Source organism: Zea mays, chromosome 1 (genome assembly GCF_902167145.1).
Source record: "Zea mays cultivar B73 chromosome 1, Zm-B73-REFERENCE-NAM-5.0, whole genome shotgun sequence".
NCBI lineage: Eukaryota > Viridiplantae > Streptophyta > Magnoliopsida > Poales > Poaceae > Zea > Zea mays.
The window spans coordinates 145456109-145478722 of record NC_050096.1 but is presented as its reverse complement, the minus strand read 5'-3'; the positions used below and the strand labels follow the sequence as shown (position 1 = coordinate 145478722).

Below are 22614 nucleotides of genomic sequence, written 5' to 3'. Positions count from 1 at the left end.
CCGGCTATGGACCCTGCTCTTGCGGCGATTCTGGCCAACCTGGCCGCCGAGCAGGCCCGGTTATCCGAGACGATGCTCTCGATGTTTCAGAGCATGCAGGACAGGCAGGATGCACTTCAGCAGCAGCTTATTCAGGATAGGGCAGAGAATAGGGCATTCATGGCCCTCATGCTTCAGCATTCTGGTATCTCAGCACCTCCGGTTCAGTCTGCCCCGCCTTCTTCGCTTCACGCTCCAGTGGTGCCTTCGATCTTGTCTGCACCCCCTGCTGTTACCTCTCCGCTCCGGCCGGTCACCTTGGCGTTCACTTCTCCGGTTCTCAGCTCTGTCTGCCCGCAGCCGCCAGTGCCACCAGCATCTGCTGTTACCACTACCGCTGTGGCAGTATCTGTGACTGCTTCTGTTCCGGTAGCTCCTGTGGTGTGGCTGCTGGGATGATTAGGTAGCGCTGCCTGCGTCCGAGTCAGTACCAGCTCCAGCTTCTACCGCAGATCCTGGATCCGAGACTGACTCTGACCCTCCGTCGGCGTTCGCTCTGCTACCTCGACCTCGACCGGATGCGCCCCCGCCGCCTCCTCCTGCTTCAGATGATTAGGTTCAGGTCCCTTTTGGTGTTTGACGCCAAAGGGGGAGAGATATGAGTTGTGAGAGCTAGGGGGAGTTAGAGAGTTAGTAGAGAGTCAGTGTCCTTTTGATGTAATATTTATGCCTGCTACTCTCTGTACTAGCTTTATGTTTTTGGCTCACAAACTCGTCATATACTCTCGTTGCTTATGGTTGACTGTGTGTATTACGTTTTCACCTTATATCATATCACCAGTCTTCTAGCTCTTGTTTCATTAATTTACTTTCTCTTTTATATGAACAAGAATCTTATGATGTGTATGCGCTCACTCTTATTATTATGGTACACATTACTTCTGTCAAAAATTACTGAGTATAACTAACCATTCTTTCTATTGACAGAATCTTCAAAACAAACTACTCTCACAAAACTTGTAGGGTTGTCATCAATCACCAAAAAGGGGGAGATTGAAAGCATCTAGGCCCCTGGTTGGTTTTAGTGATTAATGACAACGTAATATTATATGTGACTAACGTGTGTTTTGCAGAGACAAATGGTAAGTTAGGTCGCATGACAGGTAGAAGTACTACAACGGTGAAAACAATCCCGGAGATAAGAACTCGAAGCGACGGCTAAAACGACGAAACAAAAGGTGAAGGTCTACGGAGTCCGAGTGTCAAGGAGATGTGGACACTCGCGATTTAGTTAGGCTTTTTATTCTCTTTTAGCCGTACTATAAAGAGGGGTTGTCGATGAGTAGTTTGACCAAGAGAGTTCTAGTGTAGTGTTGGTGCACAATCACACTCATATACAGTGCTAGGTGTCTCTCTAGAACTCACACACAAGTTAGAGCGAAAACCGATTTGAAAATCAGCTGAAAAATAAGAGTTAGTGTTTCTGGCTTTGGGGCACCGGACTGTCCGGTGTGCACCGGACTGTCCGGTGCACCCTCTGCCAGGTGGGGCCAGGCTGGTCCACGGCAGTGTTTTTAGCTTCCCAGAAACCCGAGAGCGCAGAGTTTGAAGTTGAATTTTAGTGGTGCACCGGACACCGCACCGGACTGTCCGGTGTGCACCGGACAGTGGACTGTTCACTATCCGGTGCGCCATGAGTCCAACGGCTCTGTGTCAGAACTAGCCGTTGGAAGTATCCGTTGGCGCACCGGTGGCGCACCGTTGGCGCACCGGTGGCGCACCGGACTGTCCGGTGCGCCATCACACAGCACATTGCCTGTAACGGCTAGTTGGTGGGTGAGGGCTATTTATACCCCCTCCACCCACCATATTCAATGTCTTGCACTCCACATTTATTCCAGCACCTTGGTAGAGTATTGCAAGCACCAAAAGCCTAGTGAGGAGATTAGAGAATCATAATCCGCGCTTGTTCCTCATTAGAGCTAGTGAGAGCCACCTAGAGCACACACCACTTGCATTAGGCTTCTCTTGGTCAAGCGAAAGTCTATGGCTTGTTACTCTTGGTGATCGGCATCACCTAGACGGCTTGGTGGCGTTGGGAGCTCGGTGATCACCGTGAAGATCTTGTTGGTGACCCGACTCAAGTTTGTAAGCGGTCTCGAGGGATCCACCGCGCCGGAGTGGCAAAGGATCATCTCGTAGTGAGCACTTGGTTCTTGCGAGGACCAAGGGGGAGCGATACCCTTGCGCGGGTGCTCCAACGAGGACTAGTGGAGAGTGCCGACTCTTCGATACCTCGGGAAAAATTGGAGGAGTCTTCTAAACTTTACTTTACATTCCGCACTTAATTCAAGCTCTTTACTTTGTGTATTTGTTTAGCAAGTATTTGAAGCATTGTTTTAGCCTTGTTACATTTCTAGTATTATTTGCTTAGTGCTAGTTGTTGGGGTGAAATTGGGCTCTTGTTTAGCTCTTGCTTAGGTTTTAATTAGCGTTGATTTTTAGAAAAGCCCAATTCACCCCCCCTCTTGGGCATCGTGATCCTTTCACAAGGCGTAGCAACTAAATATCTAAGAATTTGCTTAACGGCCACAAGTTGACACTCCCTTGGATCAGATTGAAATCTAGCACACATGCATACGCTTAGCATAATATCCGGTCTACTAGCACATAAATAAAGTAAAGACCCTATCATAGACCGGTATGCCTTTTGATCAACGGACTTACCTCCTTTGTTGAGGTCGACATGTCCGTCGGCTCCCATTGGAGTTTTTGTGGGCTTGGCATCCTTCATCCCAAACCGCTTGATCAAATCTTGTGTGTACTTCGTTAGGGAGATGAAAGTATCGTCCTTGAGTTGTTTCACTTGGAACCCAAGGAAGTAGTTCAACTCGCCCATCATCGACATCTCAAATTTTTGAGTCATCACCCTGCTAAACTCTTCACAAGACTTTTGGTTAGTAGAACCAAATATTATGTCATCGACATAAATTTGGCACACAAATAAGTCACCATCACAAGTCTTAGTAAATAAAGTTGGATCGGCTTTCCCAACCTCGAAAGCATTAGCAATTAAAAAGTCTCTAAGGCATTCATACCATGCTCTTGGGGCTTGCTTAAGTCCATAGAGCGCCTTAGAGAGCTTACACACGTGGTCGGGGTACCGTTCATCCTCAAAGCCAGGGGGTTGCTCTACGTACACCTCCTCCTTGATTGGCCCGTTGAGGAAAGCGCTCTTCACATCCATTTGGAACAACCTGAAAGAATGGTGAGCGGCATAGGCTAACAAAATGCGAATAGACTCTAGCCTAGCCACAGGAGCAAAAGTCTCCTCAAAGTCCAAACTTGCGACTTGGGCATAACCTTTTGCCACAAGTCTAGCCTTGTTCCTTGTCACCACTCCGTGCTCGTCTTGTTTGTTGCGGAACACCCACTTGGTTCCCACAAATATTTTGCTTTGGACGTGGCACTAGGGTCCAAACTTCATTTCGCTTGAAGTTATTGAGCTCTTCCTGCATGGCCAACACCCAGTCCGGATCTAGCAAGGCCTCTTCTACCCTGAAAGGCTCAATAGAAGAGACAAAAGAGTAATGCTCACAAAAATTAACTAATCTAGAGCGAGTAGTTACTCCCTTGCTTATATCACCCAATATCTGGTCGACGGGATGATTCCTTTGAATCGTCGCTCGGACTTGAGTTGGAGGGGCTTGAGGTGCTTCTTCCTCCAAAGCATGATCATCTTGTGCTCCCCCTTGATCGCACGCCTCTTGATGAACCTGTTCATCAGTTTGAGTTGGGGGATGCACCATTGTTGAGGAAGAAGGTTGATCTTGCTCCTTTTGTTCCTGTGGTCGCACATCTCCAATCGCCATGGTGCGTATGGCGGCCTTTGGAACATCTTCTTCATCTACATTTGTAAATAAGCAATTATAACCCATATTACATAATTGACTAACGGACAACAAGTTATACCCGAGCGATTCAACTAAAAACACATTAGAGATGGAATGCTCGGATGAAATAGCTATTTTTCCTAGTCCTTTAACCTTGCCTTGATTCCCATCACCGAATATGATTGAATCTTAGGAATCTTTGTTCTTAACATAGGAGGTGAACATCTTCTTCTCCCCCGTCATGTGGTTTGTGCATCCGCTGTCGATAATCCAGCTTGAGCCCCTGGATGCATAAACCTGCAAGGCAAATTAGGCTTGGGTTTTAAGTACCCAACTCTTGTTGGGTCCTACAAGGTTTGTTACAATAGCCATAGGGACCCAAATGCAAGTCTTGTCTCCCTTGCATTTGGCCCCCACCTTTTTAGCAATTACTTTTTCATTTTTACATGAAAGAATAAACTTAGTATTGCAAGCATGAAGGACAGTGGTAACTCCATTATACACTTTCCTAGGCATATGATTAATAACATTTCTCCTAGGCATATCTCTACTATGCATAAAGGAAGAACTTGAAGCAATCATGGCATTTGAATCATAAGCATTACAACTCCTATCATGATGAACATTTCTAGAAAATTTCCTATCATAAATAAATGCATGATTCTTTTGATTACTACTAGCCATAGGAGCCTTCCCTTTTTCCTTGTTGAAAATGGGAGCTCTTTGGCTTGTTAAGTTCTTGGCTTCCCTCATGAAGCCAAGCCCATCCTTAATTGAGGGGTGTCTAGCAATGGTGTAGGCATCCCTTGCAAATTTTAGTTTATTAAAATCATTCTTGCTAGTCTTAAGTTGGGCATTAAGACTAGCCACTTCACCATCTAATTTTGCAATGGAAATTAAGTGTTCACTACAGGCATCAATATTAAAGTCCTTACACCTATTACAAATTACTACATGTTCAATACATGAGCTAGATTTGTTAGCTACTTCTAACTTAGCATTTAAGTCATCATTAATACTCTTTAGGCTAGAAATAGATTCATGGCATGTAGACAATTCACATGAAAGCATTTCATTTCTTTTAACTTCTAGAGCAAGAGAATTTTGTGCACTAACAAACTTATCATGCTCTTCATATAAAAGATCCTCTTGCTTTTCTAACAATCTATTCTTCTCATTCAAAGCATCAATTAATTCATTGATTTTATCAATTTTCGTTCTATCTAAACCTTTGAATAAGCTTGCGTAGTCTACTTCATCATCACTAGACTCATCATCACTTGAAGAAGCATACGTAATAGTACTTCGAGTACTTACCTTCTTCTCCTTTGCCATGAGGCAGGTGTGATGCTCGTTGGGGAAGAGAGCCGACTTGTTGAAGGCTGAGGCGGCGAGTCCTTCGTTGTCGGAGTCGGACGAGGAGCAATCCGAATCCCACTCCTTTCCAAGGTGTACCTCACCCTTCGCCTTTTTGTAGGTCTTCTTCTTTTCCCACTTTCCGCTCTTTCCTTGTTCCTGGTCACTATCATTTTCGGGACAGTTAGCAATAAAGTGACCAATCTTACCACACTTGAAGCAGGAGGGCTTTCCCTTCGTCTTGCTCTTGTTGGGATGCTCCTTGCAACCTTTGAGCGCCGTCTTGAAGCGCTTGATGATGAGGGCCATTTCGTCCTCATTTAGCCCGACCGCCTCAACTTGCGCCACCTTGCTAGGTAGTGCTTCCCTGCTGCTTGTTGCTTTGAGAGCAACGGTTTGAGGCTCATGGATTGGGCCATTCAACGCTTCATCAACATATCTTGCCTCCTTGATCATCATTTCGCCCGCTTACAAACTTTCCGAGTATTTCCTCGGGCGTCATCTTGATGTACCTAGGATTCTCACGAATAGAGTTTACAAGATGAGGATCAAGGACAGTGAAGGACCTTAGCATAAGTCGGACGACGTCGTGGTACGTTTGAGTTGGCTCCTCTCCCCTGATCATCACGAACCTTCCTAGTTCGCCTTCCACCAACTCCATCTTGGTGAGCATGGTGGCGTCGTTCCCCTCATGCGAGATCTTGAGGATGTCCCAAATCTGCTTGGCGTTGTCCAAGCCGCTTACCTTATTGTATTCTTCCCTGCACAAGGATGCTAAAAGAACAGTAGTAGCTTGTGCATTTTTATGGATTTGTTCATTGATAAACATAGAATTATCTGAACTATCAAATTGCATTCCATTTTCTACTATCTCCCATATACTTGGATGAAGAGAGAACAAATGGCTACGCATTTTGTGACTCCAAAATCCGTAGTCCTCTCCATCGAAGTGTGGAGGTTTACCAAGTGGAATGGAAAGCAAATGAGCATTGGAATTATGCGGAATACGAGAATAATCGAAAGAAAAGTTCGAGTTAACCGTTTTCTTTTTCTCCTCGTATTCGTCGTCCTTTTGAGAAGAGGAAGATTCCTCGCTGTCGTAGTAGACAATCTTCTTGATGCACCTCTTCTTCTTTCCATCCTTCTTCTTTTGACTTGAGCCGGAGTCAGTGGGCTTGTTGTCTTTTGGCTCATTGATGAAGGACTCCTTCTCCTTGTCATTGATCACCATCCCCTTTCCCTTAGGATCCATCCCTTCGGGCGGTTAGTCCCTTTCTTGAAGAGAACGGCTCTGATATCAATTGAGAGCACCTAGAGGGGGTGAATAGGTGATCTTGTAAAAACTTAAAACTTGAAGCCACAAAACTTGATTAAGGGTTAGCACAATTAAATCAAGTGGCTAAGGAGAGCTCTTGTGAAATACACTAGACACAGTGAGAACAAGCACAAGAGACACGAGGATTTATCCCGTGGTTCGGCCAAGTACAACACTTGCCTACTCCACGTTGTGGCGTCCCAATGGACGAGAGTTGCACTCAACTCCTCTCAAGTGATCCAATCATCAACTTGAATACCACGGTGTTTTTCTTTCTTTACTCTTTCCCGTTTGCGAGGAATCTCCACAACTTGGAGTCTCTCGCCCTTACAATAAGGATCAAAGTGAAAGCACTAGAGTAAGGGAGGGAAGCAACACACACAAATCCACAGCAATACGCACACACAACCAAGACTTGAGCTCAAATGAATAACACAAGGTTCACCACTAGAACGGAGCTCAAATCACTAAGAATGCCAATCGAGTGCGCAAAGACGGAGTGTGAATGATCAAGAATGCTTAGAGTATGCTTGGTTGACTCCTCCATGCGCCTAGGGGTCCCTTTTATAGCCCCAAGGCAGCTAGGAGCCGTTGAGAGCAATCCAGGAAGGCTATCCTTGCCTTCTGTTGGGTGGTGCACCGGACAGTCCGGTGCACCACCGGACACTGTCCGGTGCTGATTTCTTTCCTATTCTGGCGCAGCCGATCGTTGAAGATTTGGAGTCATTGGCGCACCGGACACTGTCCGGTGCACACCGGACAGTCCGGTGCCCCCATCAGACCGTTGGCTCGGCCACGCGTCACGCGCGGATTGCACGGCCGACCGTTGGCGCAGTCGACCGTTGGCTCACCGGACAGTCCGGTGCACCACCGGACAGTCCGGTGAATTATAGCCGTACGTCGTTGATCGCTTCCCGAGAGCGACGACTTCGTCGTGGATGGCTCACCGGACTGTCCGGTGCACCACCGGACAGTCCGGTGATTTATAGTTGTACACCGCCGTCGAGTCACGAGAGGGGACTGTTCACCGAGACTGGTCCTGGCGCACCGGACACTGTCCGGTGCACCACCGGATAGTCCGGTGCACCCAGACAAAAGCTGTCTTTGTCCAAACTGTTTTCTCCTGTTTCTAGCACTTAGACACAATACATTAGTCTTCAAAGCAATGTACTAAGTCTAGAAACATACCTTGCACCTTGATTTGCTCTTCTTTAGTCTTTGGCACAATTTATCACTTAAACCATTTGTGTTGGCCATTTAATCACCAAAATACTTAGAAATGGCCCAAGGGCACATTTCCCTTTCAAATATTCTGGGAATGTAGCAAGTGAACGAGGCATAATGGTATTTAGATCCACCTACCATCCCTGATCACCTATAAATATCTTCATTATGTACATGGATGTGACACATATAATAAGACACTACAGTTCCCCACCTAATGTTTTGTTGTGCACTCGAGCCCTATTTGTCCCTTAGTACTTGGGCATACCTGTCCATATGTTAGCAAGTCCAACAATTTATATAAATAAGTTTCAAAAAACAAGTACATAAATAAAATTATTATATAACATATTTTTTATTAATTTAATCTGTATATAAATGTCAATAATTTATTATAGAATTAGTTAAAATTATTTTTGAAGGTGGGACTGACATCTCTTTTCTATCTCTATCTCTACTTCTTTAAACTAGATAGCTAGATAAACGAGGACAACCAGCGACAGAAGCTATAAAAATAGGTTGGACTCTTTTTTAACTTATATCTTTCTCTGTTTTTGATTAACATAAAAAAATAATATTTGTTTTTATTGATTTACTTATATGTTTACTTTAATATTAAACTTATTTGTTATATATATAAATACAATTATGTTCGTCGCAACCTAAAAACATTACTAGGTGAGTGCCCGTGCGTTGCAACGGGAACATATATCACGATAATTGAACCATGACGTCGATGCTATATCATGAATCACATATGACGCCATTGCATCATGATTAGATTGTCCTTTCTAAGTGCACCATGGACCTCTACAAAAGCCAGAGTCCACCAACTGCATACCATTCCATATAGTGGTCCTATGAAGCAAAGTGGGTCGATGCTCTTCTTTCATCTTTAGGTCTACAGTAGAATGGATCTCCAATTAATGAAAAAACAACCAAAATGCAACTATAGGGGGAGGGGAGATTAAACTTCACTTGCCCATTGTCATGATCAGAGAACGAAAATAGTCCTCCAAGATCGGTCATCATTTAAATAATGGTCTTATTTAAATACAATCTACCTATGCTTGAAATGTCAGGAGACAATAGTGTGTAGATCTCAGGGCTAAACTCCCCATGGCGCTGCTGACAGACTTTAATGGTACTATTAGTCCAATACCTCACAATAGTTGATATTGTTAGTTTTGGTACCGTGACTCGGTTCTAGTAATGCTATTTTCTTCGAAACATTTCCTTTACATAACCTTTACATAAGCAAAGTTGTTAGCACCTAACAGACAACGACAGCAAAACCCAGATAGCTGCTGGGTCTGACAGCTGATCATGTGAGTGTATGGTCCAGATGACTATTCACCTTTGCTCTCATTCTCAGCCTCGTCTCTGCCTTCACATTGTTTCTTCTACACGTTCTGCATTTACCTCATCAAAATATTTGATCATTTATTCCTACTTGGATGATGACATGTGATTGCGAAATATTTATCCTGGTGAGGCAGCCGTTTCAAGTTCCCTTTGTGCCAAATGCTGAAGTAGCCTTTATGTAAAAGCAGGGGCATCTGTTATGCTAGCCACACACTTCATAATGAAAATATTTTGTCTACACCCAACCGACCCAAAATGTTTAGCATGCTTCTATAAGGCTATCGCAATTTGTCTCTTGTCAAAAATCTATCATCCTGCTGGTAGTGAGTTTGAGCACTGGTTTGCTATAACAAACCCGTTTAATGTTTCACTTGTTTTGATAGGATCTAACAACACCAAAATTAATAGTTTCTCCACCAAAGAAAGGGTTCTGTAGGAATAATCCCCAACCATGTAACTGAGGAACTACGAGAGGCAGGTTACCTTGATAAAGGGATAAGTAGAATCGTCCACCACTTGAACTATTATCCTGTCCTTCGACCACTGCAGCTCACATGCTGCCGCTAACAGCTTATGCACCTAAGAGCCCATACCACACATGGAAAAGCGCACCTCATCAAAATAATATTTGATCTCACAAAGTAACAAGAGGAATAACAATCCATGGATGGATAGTTAACATATTCCTATACGATTTTAGCGACTTTTTTTGTGGTGGCCTGTTCTCACCTCCAGCTCGTTATACATGGGCATCTGGACCAGGACCATAGGGAAGTGGGCGCTCCTCTTCTCCCCGTCGATGTCGTCGAGGGGCTTCCACTTGAACCTCCACTCGGGCCTCCACCCAATCGCCTTGACGCATAGACTAAAGACGTTGTTGTACACGACCTCGTACAGGCCGCCCACGCCACCACTTGCATCACCAGCACACACCGCGTACAGGCCGCCGCTGCCGAGGACGTGCCGTGGTGGCCCCCATTGCCGATGATGGTGTTAGCGGCGTAGAAGAGGCCGAGCTGGTCGACACGCGCACGCTTCCTCTCTGAGGAAAGCGCGCAGGGCAGGCGGAACTCGGCGGTGAACAGCAGCATCTCGCGCACGGTCAACATCCTGCTCACATACACGGAGATGGTGTGCAGGCGCCGACCCTGCAGCGGCTCCTTGTTCAGTGTGACCCCGCCGCCGTGGAGGCTGTCCCGCCCCGAGCTCGCGGCGGATGCGACGCAGAGGAGGCGGGCGGCTGGTGGGGTGTGGGGAGGGGGCGGGGGCGGTTGGATGTCACGTGGAGAGGGCGAGCGGTTTCCATGATGGGAATAGACGGGAATGGCAGAAATGGTAGGCGGCGGGGGGGATGGAGAGGCGCTATCGCGACCAAGATTTCTGGAGGCAAAACACCGCGCGTTGGACGCCTACAATGAGTACTTAATTAGTTGTAAAGATAATGTGATTATAAAGTTCCAAAGGATAGCTGCATAACAATGTATATATTTTTAGACATGGAGGTTGCTGCCGTAGCATGTACATCATCAAGTCAAAACGTAATACACACAATCCCGAGACAAAATATAACATGCAACATACAATCCACGAAGGATAGGAAGTAATTGTAACACTATCATTATACCTTTGAAAATTATCTTTTTTACGAAATCTTTGAAAATTAACTTAAAGAATTCTGTAATATTCTTGTCCGAACTCCCTCCATTCTGCATAGCTGCCTTGGCCTTTTGCATCCACATAGTGGCACTCTTCCTATACTTATCCTTACTATCACCATCCATGACATCCTTGATGCACCTTTCCACCTCGTCCCTCGTCACCAAGCCTTTCTCATCCTTGCGCACCCGGACACCCAAGCCCCACACGCTCTCCATATATTTTGGTATGGTCGGCTGGTCTGCCCAGTGTGGTATTACCACCATTGGCACACCATTAACAATTGCTTACAATGTCGAGTTCCATCCGCAATGTGTGAAGAAACAACCTGCATAGTAAGAGTATCCAACTAAATTTTACATTTCTTATCGGGTTGTCTCATTTCTTACGGTTATACGTAGAATAATAACCATTTGCCATACCTGTAGCTTTATGTGCGAGAACTTCCAGCTGGGGGCACCAAGAAACAATAAGGCCACGTTCCTTGCACTTGTCACGAAGTTCATTGGACAACTTGTGTTCTTCGTTTGAACTCACAACCCAAATGAATGGTTTGCCAGAATTGTACAATCCATTGCCAAGCTCCTCTAACTGTGCTTCATCATAATCAGAGACAATACCATAGGATACAAGAACAACAGAACACGGAAGCTGTTTGTCGAGCCAAGCCGGACATGACTCGCTGCTGTGAAGAGGTTGAAACCGTAAGTCTTGTTCAACGGCAAACGGTCATCATCAAGATAAAATGATGGCAAGGTTGGGCCTATTGTCTTTGCATGCCATGTCAGGGCCATATAATCTGCCTCCTTCTCAAATAATTAACATTGCAAATGCGTCAAAAAGAAAAGCTTATGATGGTGAAGTGGAATCGAATAATCACAATAGACACACCAAAGTTCATTTGGGCAAAACAACAAACAGGTGCCGACCATGGTAACGGTGACCTCACCTTGGGTTCGATCTCATGGAATGAGTTGACGAGCACGTCGTCGACGTCCTCCAGCCCCTCAAATTGCTGCAGTGATGCCCGATGTCGGTGTTTTGGGTCCGACCGCACACCCGGGGTTGCCCCTCAAGGTGTTTTTTAGGAGTAGGACGGTGTTACCGACTGTAGCTCGATGGTTCGTGCAGGGCGCACGAGAAACTGTGAACAATGGAGTACAGGTTCGGGCCGCTTAGAGATGTGTAACACCCTACGTCCTAGCGGGAATGTTTTATGTGGTAGATTACAAGGGAACTCTCTAGTGCGAGGAACGTAGAGAGTTGGGGTAGATGGATGGGTAGTGAGATCGATCGATCTGAAGGGGTGCCCCCTAGGCCTTATATATTCGACCGCGGGGCATAACATGCGGATATGATAATAGCATGCGCCTAAATGATAGTGAACCAATCGAATCTATCTTCCTATAGTTCCGACGACCCATCCTCGCTTGGTTCCGTTATACGGGGTTCCAGCGCGGGAAGGTCGGGTCACTGTTGTGATTACTTGCTCGAAGTCATCGGGCCGTCTGGGCTCGCACCGATCCGGCCTTGCGTCAATCTGCTTCACTGGTCGTTCCTCCCCAGGCCCACGAAGGGATGACCTTACGATTTATTGGGTCCTTGGGCCTTTCGTGAGTTCTTTTATCCTTTCAGTGGACCTGGGGGATATCTGTCCCCCACAAGCCCCCGATCTTTGGGTTGATTTTGAAATAATCGGCCCAAAGATCCTAGGTCCAGCTTGCGGTCATTGTTTGTAACAGGAAGTGTTTTCTGGGTAATTCGGTAAAAACGATTTCTTATTGTCTCCTTATGCTTTTATCACTTGAAAATTGGTGTTCTGTCTCATACTCATGCTTCGGAGGTCAGTATCTCGTATTGTAGGACTTCGAACTTCATTGGGCGCACCAGAGGTGCACCCAATGGGTGTAGCCCCCGAGCTTCGAGTGGATTTTTGCAGACAATCCACTCGAAGGTCTTCACTTCGAGTATTATCAGAAATCACTTTTATTTTCCACTTGTACTTTGTCGGAGGTCAGCCTTGTTTTGATCTTGCCCTATGCTTTGGGGTCAGCATTGTCTTGATCTAAGATGACGATTCATTGGGTGCACCGAAGGTGCACCCAATGGGTGTAGCCCCCGAGCTTCGAGTGAATTTTTGAAAATAATCCACTCGAAGGTCTTCATTTCATGCCCTTTTTCTGAGGATCACCTTCTCTTCTTGCCGAATGCTTTAGAGGTCAGCATTATGTTATTGATATTATGCTTTAGAGGTCAGCATATATTTTGTCTTTGAGGCCGAGTTCATGATCTACCCATATCTTGCTAGGTAGTGCAATTTATTTGATCTGCAACTGATTGGACGTTCGATAGACGTCCCCTGGCTAGTCTTCATGTCGCTTCTGTCGATCAGACTTGTACTTCACCGGCTATATTTGGCTTTCCTTTGATCCTTACTGATATCTCACTTTTGTCTTGAGGTATTCATTGCATGCACTGTTCGGATGTGACGGTTTTGAAAAATATACTGATAATTCCTGGGTGTCCCCCCCCCAATGGGTGTAGGCAAGGAACGGCTTGGTACGCTGAGTGTTTTAGCAAACTGCTTCTGAGTAGTAATTTGATGTGACCGCGGGTGTAATCATATCACCCGCGCAGTTGACTGGAGTCCCAATGGGTGTTGTATTGCGTGAAGCGGTGTCAGCCGCCTGACGTGTCTTCAGACGGTTTGAAGTGCATATTGAATTTTTGCGACTGTTCAGTGACCGTGGTAGGAGGTGAGCGGTTGCCTTCTTCTTCTATAAATAGTGCCTTTGCTTCTCCGGTTTTTTCACATCTCTTGCTGCTTGTTTACTCTCCTCTTCTTCCCTCCACTGCCACCATGGGCAAGAGTAAGAAAGGTAGCGGTTCTTCTCCTCGCTCTGGTGACAAGCGCAAACGTGAGCCGACTCCTCCTTCGGAGGACTTCGGCGATTCGGAGTACTCGGAGGAGGAGTTCTCCTTCGAGTCCGAGGGATCTCCGGCTCCCGTCTCTCCCTCGGCGTCGTCTGATGATTCAGACGACTCCCAGGGGATTGCCGCGGAGGTCTGGACCTACATCCGGGCCGTCGAGCGCTCTAGGCTCGAGGGCTCGGATGAGTCGGAGTACTCCTCGGACGAGGAGGACTCCTCGGACTCGTTCGAGGAGAGCAGCGGTGGCGATGGCGGTGATGACGGCGACGACGGTGGTAGCGGCGGCGACAGCGGCAGGGGCGGCGACGGCGGCAGCAAGGGCGGCAATGGCAGCGGCAGCAAGGGCAGCAGCAAGGGCAGCAACAAGGCCAGTGGCTAGATGCCACTGGTTTTTTAAATGTTAGTATAGGTTAGAAGTAGTATAATGAAATAATGTAGTAGTAGTTAGTAGTATAGAGTAGTGAAGTGTAATGTAGTAGTAATTAGTAGTATAGAGTAGTGAAGTGTAATGTAGTAGTAATTAGTAGTATAGAGTAGTGAAGTGTAATGTAGTAGTAGTGAGGTCATCAACTCATAACGAGTTGATTTGTAAGTTCTGTAGCTTTCCTTTATAATGAAAAGTGATTTCGCTCCACTTCTGTATGTGTTATGTTGCTTTCTTGCTGTTCGCCAATCTTATCAATGCGCGAGGAGTATTTGTGATCATCGAATCACATTTCTGATTGCCTTATTTGTAATGATAGCGCTTTGGTGGTTGCGGCCGAGTCATCCGAAATCCCGTCATTGCTTTAGGAATGACTGTCGAGTTACGGTGGGCCGTGTCGGTGTTTTAGAGATAACGATCGAACGGTTGCTGATGATACCGGCGTTTTAGAAGTAACGACCGAATCCTTTGGAGCTACCTTACCGATTTAGTGATAGCGGCCGAGTGATGGATGCGACATTGATGTTTTTAGAGGTAATCAGCCGAGTGACTAATGGCAATGTCGGCGTTTTAGAGGTAATAGCCGAGTGATTGACGGCAATGTCGGTGTTTTAGAGGTAACGACCGAATAACTGATTGTGACGTCGGCGTTTTAGAGGTAACAGCCGAGTTAGAACGGGCCGCGTTGGCCGTTTTGGAAATAACGGTCGAGTGATGACATGGCACGCCAGCTTTTTTAGGAATAGCAGCTGAGTGATGACATGGCAGACCAGCATTTTAAAAATAACCATCGGGTGATGACTGGGCGCTTTCTGGAAACGGTATCTGGCCCAGGAAAACCCACGAATCAGTTGTTTATGTTCCTTTTCTTCGAAGGAGCTTTGTTCTTGGCGGATTTACCACGGGGTCACTGTTCCAACAGAGGACACCCACTAATCTGTTGTTTATGTTCATTTTCTTCTCCGCGGTCTTGCTCTTCCGATTTCCCCCTTTTTCCGCGGTCTTCTTGATTTCTATCACTTGAATCTGACCCATCTGAACCCCAATTCTATTCTGCAAATCTCCATCTTTGTTCATTTATGTGAGGCTTTTCTTGGCATCCTGCCACACTTTGGACTGTGGAAGTATTTGTATTACTGTCGGCCTGGGATGGCCGGAGGACAGCATCAGCTGGTGGGGGGCGCGAGCTTGGAGATGCGCCGCAGAAGGAAGACTGATTATCTCGACATCCCCCTCAAGGACAGCATTAAAGGATGGCGCTTGGAGTGGTTTATCGTTGAGAATAATGGAAATTCTCTCCCCCACGGTCAGGGAGACAGCCGGATGTTCGCGCTCCTAGCTGGACTGAATCCCCCACAGACCAGGATGTGGCTGAGGCAGGAGTTCTGCTAGATGAAGTTGGAGTGTTGAAGGAGAGGGGTCTGACTACAGAGGCTGTGGTTGCTGACTTTGTCTTCAAGAATATTCAGCCATTGAAGGACAGGGCATACCCGGCCTATCTGTACCGAGGCCTAGCTGATTCCACCCGGGTCACCAATAGAAGAATTCCTGCTGTGGACTTGGTGAGCCGGCTCGAAATGATACTTAGAGGCAAACTGTCAAATGTTGGTGCCCCTGTTGCCTACTCGGCCTGGAACTTGCCTCCTTCTAAGGCCTTTATCCATTTCATGTCAAATCCTCCTGCTGGTGATGGCGGTTTGGGCCTTAGAGTGCGACCCTCTGCCGAAGAAGTTAGTGCTTTGGTTGCTTTGCTTGAAGAAATTCCTGATGATGAACGACAGGTTCACTTTGAGGTGCCTTTGGATCCCAGTGATGTAGAGATAAGTGTTATGCTTGATATGTTAGCCGAGGATTCTTCTGATGCCGCTCCTGCTGGAACATTGGCGGTGGCGCCTCTCCCAGAAGCTAGTAAAGCCTTGGATATTCAGAGGCCTGTCAGTGTTCGCCTGAAACGCCCTTGCCGAGCCAATCAGCCTGCTTCTCCTGCTGATGGGCAGAAAAAGAAGAAAAGACGTCTTCGCCGGGTGTCTAGCTTGGATCGGGATGCTGGTCCTTCGGCTCCTGCTGCTGAGGAAGTGCTCGTGCCTGAATTTACTAAAACTAATCCCAATGGGTGTGACCCATCTGACGCCGACCCCAATGGGTGTGCTGTCCGTGTTGCTGATGAAAATGAGGAGGAAGAAGAAGATGAAATCCCTCTGATTCGGAAGAACAGTCGGCGCTACATAGCCAGTGCGGAAAGTAGTGGAGTTCCTTCTCCTGCTTTGTCTGCCCTCATTGGTCTACAAGAATTATCTCTGGCGAACTTTGATCAAACTCTTGAAGATATGGTTCCAGAGGATCTGTTATCAGAACCGGCGGATGGTGACGCGATGGATGTTTTTGCTGATGTGCTTGACGCCGGGTTGGGGTCATCCCGGGCAGCGTCCCTCGCCTCATCGACCTTGGAGCGCGGTCTTGAGGGTCAGGAAGCTGACTTGGATTGTCCTGCTCCCATGGAAGTGACTGAGGGACCTTCAGCCTTAGAGGTGGCTGCTGCAGAGAACTTGGCCCTCAAGGATGGTGTTGGCGCTCACCCAGCCCCCGAGGGTGCTGCCGGGGATGATTCGGCTCGGATGGGTAGCGCAAGCTGCGACCCAGCCCCCGAGGGTGTTGCTGGAGACGATCCGGCTCGAGTGGGTAGCGAAACTATGACCCAGCCCCCGAGGGTGTCCGAGCGGGTTCTCCCTCTTGTACTTCCATGGATGTTCACGTAGGGTCTCCTCCACACTTTGGTTGCATGGTGGTAGCCCAAGCCTTTGGTCAAGGAGTCGCTTTAGAGGCTAGCGTACCTGACGACAAAGTTTTGGGTTCTGCTGATGACACTGAATTGGTTCCTGCTGATTCATTGCGAGTTGCTCCGGGTGGTGATCCTTCGCCGAGCCATCAGTTGATCTCTCACGATTTGGGAGTCTCCTCATTCTTCTCTAACCTCCAGGTATTGCGGTTTATTCTAGTCTGATTTTTACATCGGGTAAACTGATGTTATTATTCTCACCTGTTCTTAATGTCAGGCATTGGTGGACGGGATGGCTAGCCAGCTGAAGTTGCAGGGTGCTTCTGTTCCAGAAGGGGCTTTGTCTTTGGCGCGTTGGAATCCGGTGCTGCTTCAGCAGCGTGTTTCTGACTTAGAGGCGGCGAATGCTGGTTAGAGCTCTTCTGTTTTCTTTTGGCTACTTTATTAAACTGCTTCTTACTTTAGCTCTTTTGCTTGACTGTTTCTTGCCAGATATGGTTCGGCAGTATTCTGTTCTTGAAGAAAAACATTCTCAAAGTCGGGCTGAACTGGTCCGGCGGTGCTCTGATCTTGAGGAAAAGTATTCCCAAAGTCAGACTGAGCTAGCCCAGGTTTCTGCTGCTCTGAATGATGCTAACATGTTGAACTCTACTCTCCGCGCTCAGCTCAATTCTGAAAAGGTGACCTATGAATCTGGGCTTTGTTTTGTCGTGTTCTTATTGCTTGCTTGACGTTTGAAGAAGCTGATTCTTGTTTGCAGGAAGAAAAACGTGCCCTCGTTACTTCTCGTGACAATCTCGACAGGCTATATCGTGACTCTAGCAACTCGTTGACCATCTTGGAGAGGAGTCATCGCTTCACCATGGAGGAGTTGGACAATCATCATTATAAGCTGCAGGAATCCTTGGATGACGTGATTCGCCTCAGGCAGATGATATCGGCTAAAGATGTTGTCATCAAGGAACTGCGTGCTTCCAAGAAGTCCATCGCCTAGGAGCTAGAGACCGCTCAGTTGGCTGTCAAGGTTGCTGAAGAAACTTCCGCTACTCTGAGGGCCCAGCGCGACAGAGCTATGGATAAAGCCATTCGCGCAGGGCGGATCTTGGTGAGGAGACCTAGTGTGGTTGTCCCCGACGACATAAGGGCTGATGTGAACGCTGCTCCTGATTCCTCAAGTCGCCCTTCTTCGTCGGTTGCTCCTGAGAAGAATGTTGCAAAATAGAAAAACATTGCGTGCTTTGAGCGCGCGGTTAACGTGCTCGGATATTTTGTTAGAGGACACCTGCTTAATATTGAATACTACTATTATTCTCCTATTGTTTAGAATTCAGCAGTATCTAAATTTGTAGAAGTAAAATGCTGTGTGATGATTTCGAGACTTCTTCGTGGGACATAGAGGCCGCCCCTAGATGAGTAACTGTATGCGCGCCGAGTGTGCTGCGCCAGTTTAAGTTAGTATTAACTCAAACCGATCGCTTTGTGAGTGTGGTTTAGTGGCCACCCTGAGTTAAGCAAGCGCGAGCATGTGGCACCGTCTTAAGTCATCGCCGATTTAAGTCGATTGCTCCGTTAGCGGGGCATAGTGGTCACCCTGAGTTAAGTAAGTGCGAGCATGTTGCACCGTCTTAAGTCATTGCCGACTTAAGCCGATTGCTCCGTTAGCAGGGCATAGTGTCACCCCGAGTTAAGTAAGCGCGAGCATGTTACACCGTCTTAAGTCGTTGCCGACTTAAGCCGATTGCTCCGTTAGCAGGGCATAGTGGTCACCCCGAGTTAAGTAAGCGCGAGCATGTTGCACTGTCTTAAGTCGTTGCCGACTTAAGCCGATTGCTCCGTTAGCAGGGCATAGTGGTCACCCCGAGTCAAGTAAGCACGAGCATGTTGCACCGTCTTAAGTCGTTGCCGACTTAAGCCGATTGCTCCATTAGCAGGGCATAGTGGTCACCCCGAGTTAAGTAAGCGCGAGCATGTTGCACCGTCTTAAGTCGTTGCCGACTTAAGCTGATTGCTCCGTTAGCAGAGCATAGTGGTCACCCTGAGTTAAGTAAGCGCGAGCATGTTGCACCGTCTTAAGTCGTTGCCGACTTAAGCCGATTGCTCCGTTAGCAGGGCATAGTGGTCACCCCGAGTTAAGTAAGCGCGAGCATGTTGCACCGTCTTAAGTCGTTGCCGACTTAAGCCGATTGCTCCGTTAGCAGGGCATAGTGGTCACCCCGAGTTAAGTAAGAATGCAGGTCGACCATGAACAATTTGAGTATTCTTGAGGCCTTTTTATTGATGATATATTTCCCAGTTTACAGAGTACATTGTCATCCCGATAGCTTTTGAAATACAGCTAGGGGTAAAACTTCCTGAGGTGTTCTATGTTCCATGAGTTCCCAATTTCCGTGCCATCCATCTGAGTGAGACGATATGATCCCGGCCGAGTGACTTCTGCTACTATGAATGGTCCTTCCCATAGAGGTGACAACTTGTGCCGTCCCTCCCCCGTTAGAATTCGGCGGAGGACGAGATCTCCCACTGCAAAGGATCGACGTCGCATGGTCTTATCGTGATAGCGTCTCAGAGTTTGTTGATACCGTGCTGATTGAATTACCGTGTTCAGCCGTTCTTCTTCAAGTACATCAACATCCTCCAGCCTAGTAGCCTCGGCTTCTGCTATGTTTTCAAAGATCAACCTTGGTGCCCCAAATTTGAGATCAGCAGGTAGTACTGCCTCTGAACTATAGACCATGAAGAAAGGAGTATTTCCATGCAGAGCTCGACTAGGTTGAGTTCTTAGGCTCCAAACGACGTATGGCAACTCCCTTATCCACTTTCCTGCGAACTTTTCATTTTTATCGAAGACTTTTTCCCTGAGTGTCTCTAATATCATCCCGTTAGCTCTTTCAACCTGCCCGTTGGCTCTTGGGTGTGCCACCGAAGCATATTTGATCTGAATGCTCTTTTGTTCGCAGAAATCGAAGAACTCTGAACTTGTGAAGTTGGATCCTAGGTCAGTTACGATACTATTTGGTATTCCGAATCTGAATATTATGTCTTGTATGAATTCCACGGCCTTAGCTGAAGTTAAAGAAGCAATGGGTTTGAACTCTATCCATTTAGTGAATTTGTCGATTGCTTATGAGTGTATCCTCCTTGAGCTTTCTTGAAAGGTCCAATCATATCCAGTCCCCAGCATGCGAACGGCCAAGTTACTGGTATGGTCTGCAGTTGCTGCGCTGGTAGATGTTGTTGTTTTGACAAGTACTGGCAGGCTTCGCACCTCTGAACTAACTCGGCTGCATCACTTTTTGCTGTTGGCCAATAGAATCCCGACCTGAAGACTTTACCGACTAGTGTCTTGGATGCTGCGTGTATTCCACATTGCCCAGCATGGACCTCATCCAGAAGTTGCTTTCCAGTAGATGAGAGAATGCATTTCATGAGGACACCCGATGCGCCCCTTCTGTATATTGTTTCCCCGATGAGTGTGTAGTGAGCTGACTGTCTAGCGATGCGCTCGGCTGCATTTTTGTCATCTGGTTCCTCTTTGTTCTTTATATATCTGATGATTGGCTTCCTCCAGTCATCGGTATCTGACTCTAGTTGGCTCAAGGTATTACATTCTTCTGCCTGATCTAGTGAGATGCTTGGGTGTGGTATTTCTTGAACGAAGACTCTAGGTGGGACCTGAATTCGATTGGATCCTAGCTTGGACAATACATCGATCAGCTGTCGTGTTTCGATCTCTCTCTATATGGTGAAATTCCAGACCTTCAAATTTATCTTCTAGTTTCCGGACGGCAGTGCAGTATTTTCCCATGGAATCGCTCGAACAATCCCATTCTTTGTTTATCTGGCTTATGACTACCAGAGAATCTCCGTATACCATCAGTCTCTTGATGCCCAGTGATATAGCGATGTTCAGTCCATGAATCAGAGCTTCATATTCGGCTGCATTGTTAGAGGCTGGAAATAACAACTGAAGGGCATATCTGAGGTGCTCGCCCCCAGGTGCGGTAAAGAGGATCCCCGCGCCTGCTCCCTACAGCTTTAACGAGCCATCAAAATACATTCGCCATACTTTTGCAGTTTCTGGATTATCTGGTACTTGTTGTTCAGTCCACTCTGATACGAAATCAACCAGTGCTTGAGTTTTGATGGAAGTGCGAGGTCGAAATTCAATGTCATGAGATCCCAACTCGTAGGCCCACTTGGCTATTCTGCCAATGGCTTCTTTGTTGTGAAGAATATCCCCTATCGGAAAACCAGTGACTATTATGACTTTGTGGTCATCGAAGTAGTGACGTAGCTTGCATGCAGTTAGAAGTATTGCATATAATAGCTTCTGAACTTGAGGGTATTTTTTCTTCGAGGGACCCAGAACTTCACTGATGAAATAAACAGGATGTTGCACTGGGTAGGCATGTCCTTCTTCTGCTCACTCGACTACTAACGCGGTGCTCACCACGTGAGTCGTGCAAGAGATATACAGCAGCAATTCTTCAGCTGGTTGAGTCGACGTGGCCCGTCGTGGCGGTTTCAGCACTGGTGGTGTTGTCAAGAACTTTTTCAATGCGTCTAGGGCTTCCTGTGCTTCTGAGGTCCACTGAAACTTGTCCACCTTTTTGAGTAACTTATAAAATGTAGGCCTTTTTCTCCCAGCCTAGATATGAATCTGCTCAGGGCTGCCATACATCCGGTAAGTCTTTGAACTTTCTTTTGTGATCGCGGTGCCTCCATCTTCATGATAGCTTCGATCTTTTCTGGATTAGCTTCAATTCCCCGGTGGCTGACAATAAACCCGAGTAACTTTCCTGCTAGTACCCCGAAGACACATTTTTCGGGATTAAGTTTCCATCGACATCGCCGTAGACTGTTGAAAACCAGCTGTAAATCTTCAATGAAATTTTCCAAATTTTCTGTTGTGATTACCACATCATCCACATAAGCTTCCACACGCTTGCCCCAGTGATCGGCTAAGCATGTTTGAATAGCTCTTTGATAAGTCATTCCAGCGTTTTTGAGGCCGAACGACATGGAGGTATAGCAGAAGGGACCGAATGGAGTGATGAACGTTGTTTTTTCCTCATCTTCTTTCGCCAAGCTAATCTGGTGATACCCAGAGTAGCAGTCCAAGAAAGACAGCACAGAACATTCAGCGGTGGAATTGTCACACCCGGGCTTTAAGGGACAAAGCCGGGTGCATCTCATACATGCGCCAAAGGAGACAACATATATAATAACAGAGTGTATAGAGATAAATGTCACAATAATCAGAGTATTTATTACATAGCGGAAGTCTTACAAAATAAAAGATGAATAAAAATATAACAGGATCTAACATCCATCCTTGGCGCAAGAAAGCTGACTGGGAGACGCCACCTAGATCAAGTCGAAAGCCTCAGTGTTAGGCGGCTCCTCTTCGACCACCTGCTCTTCTCCTGTGGGGGGTGTGAGACAGCAAGAGTGAGCTCACACATGTTCATCGCTCAACAAGTTGTGGGGAATAATGTGGCATGAACTCACCAAAGGTGGGAGTTCATGAAGTGTAAGGCTGATCAATGAAATAAGGGCTGAAGCTGAACATCGCTTTTATATGTTGGTCAAAATTTTATTAGCAGTTACTAAGTGTAAGTATATACCAAACCTTAGAAATAATAAAAAAAAGTAATAGTAAAATAATCCCAGATGCAATGAAATGGCAAATTGA

The 22614-nt window shown here is 46.7% G+C and overlaps 1 pseudogene; it reads right to left on the bottom strand.

Annotated features, from left to right (window-relative positions):
- Positions 1–10757: 10757 nt before the first annotated feature.
- The window catches only part of LOC103644943 (UDP-glycosyltransferase 79-like), a 37930-nt pseudogene continuing 26073 nt past the window's right edge, over positions 10758–22614 (bottom strand).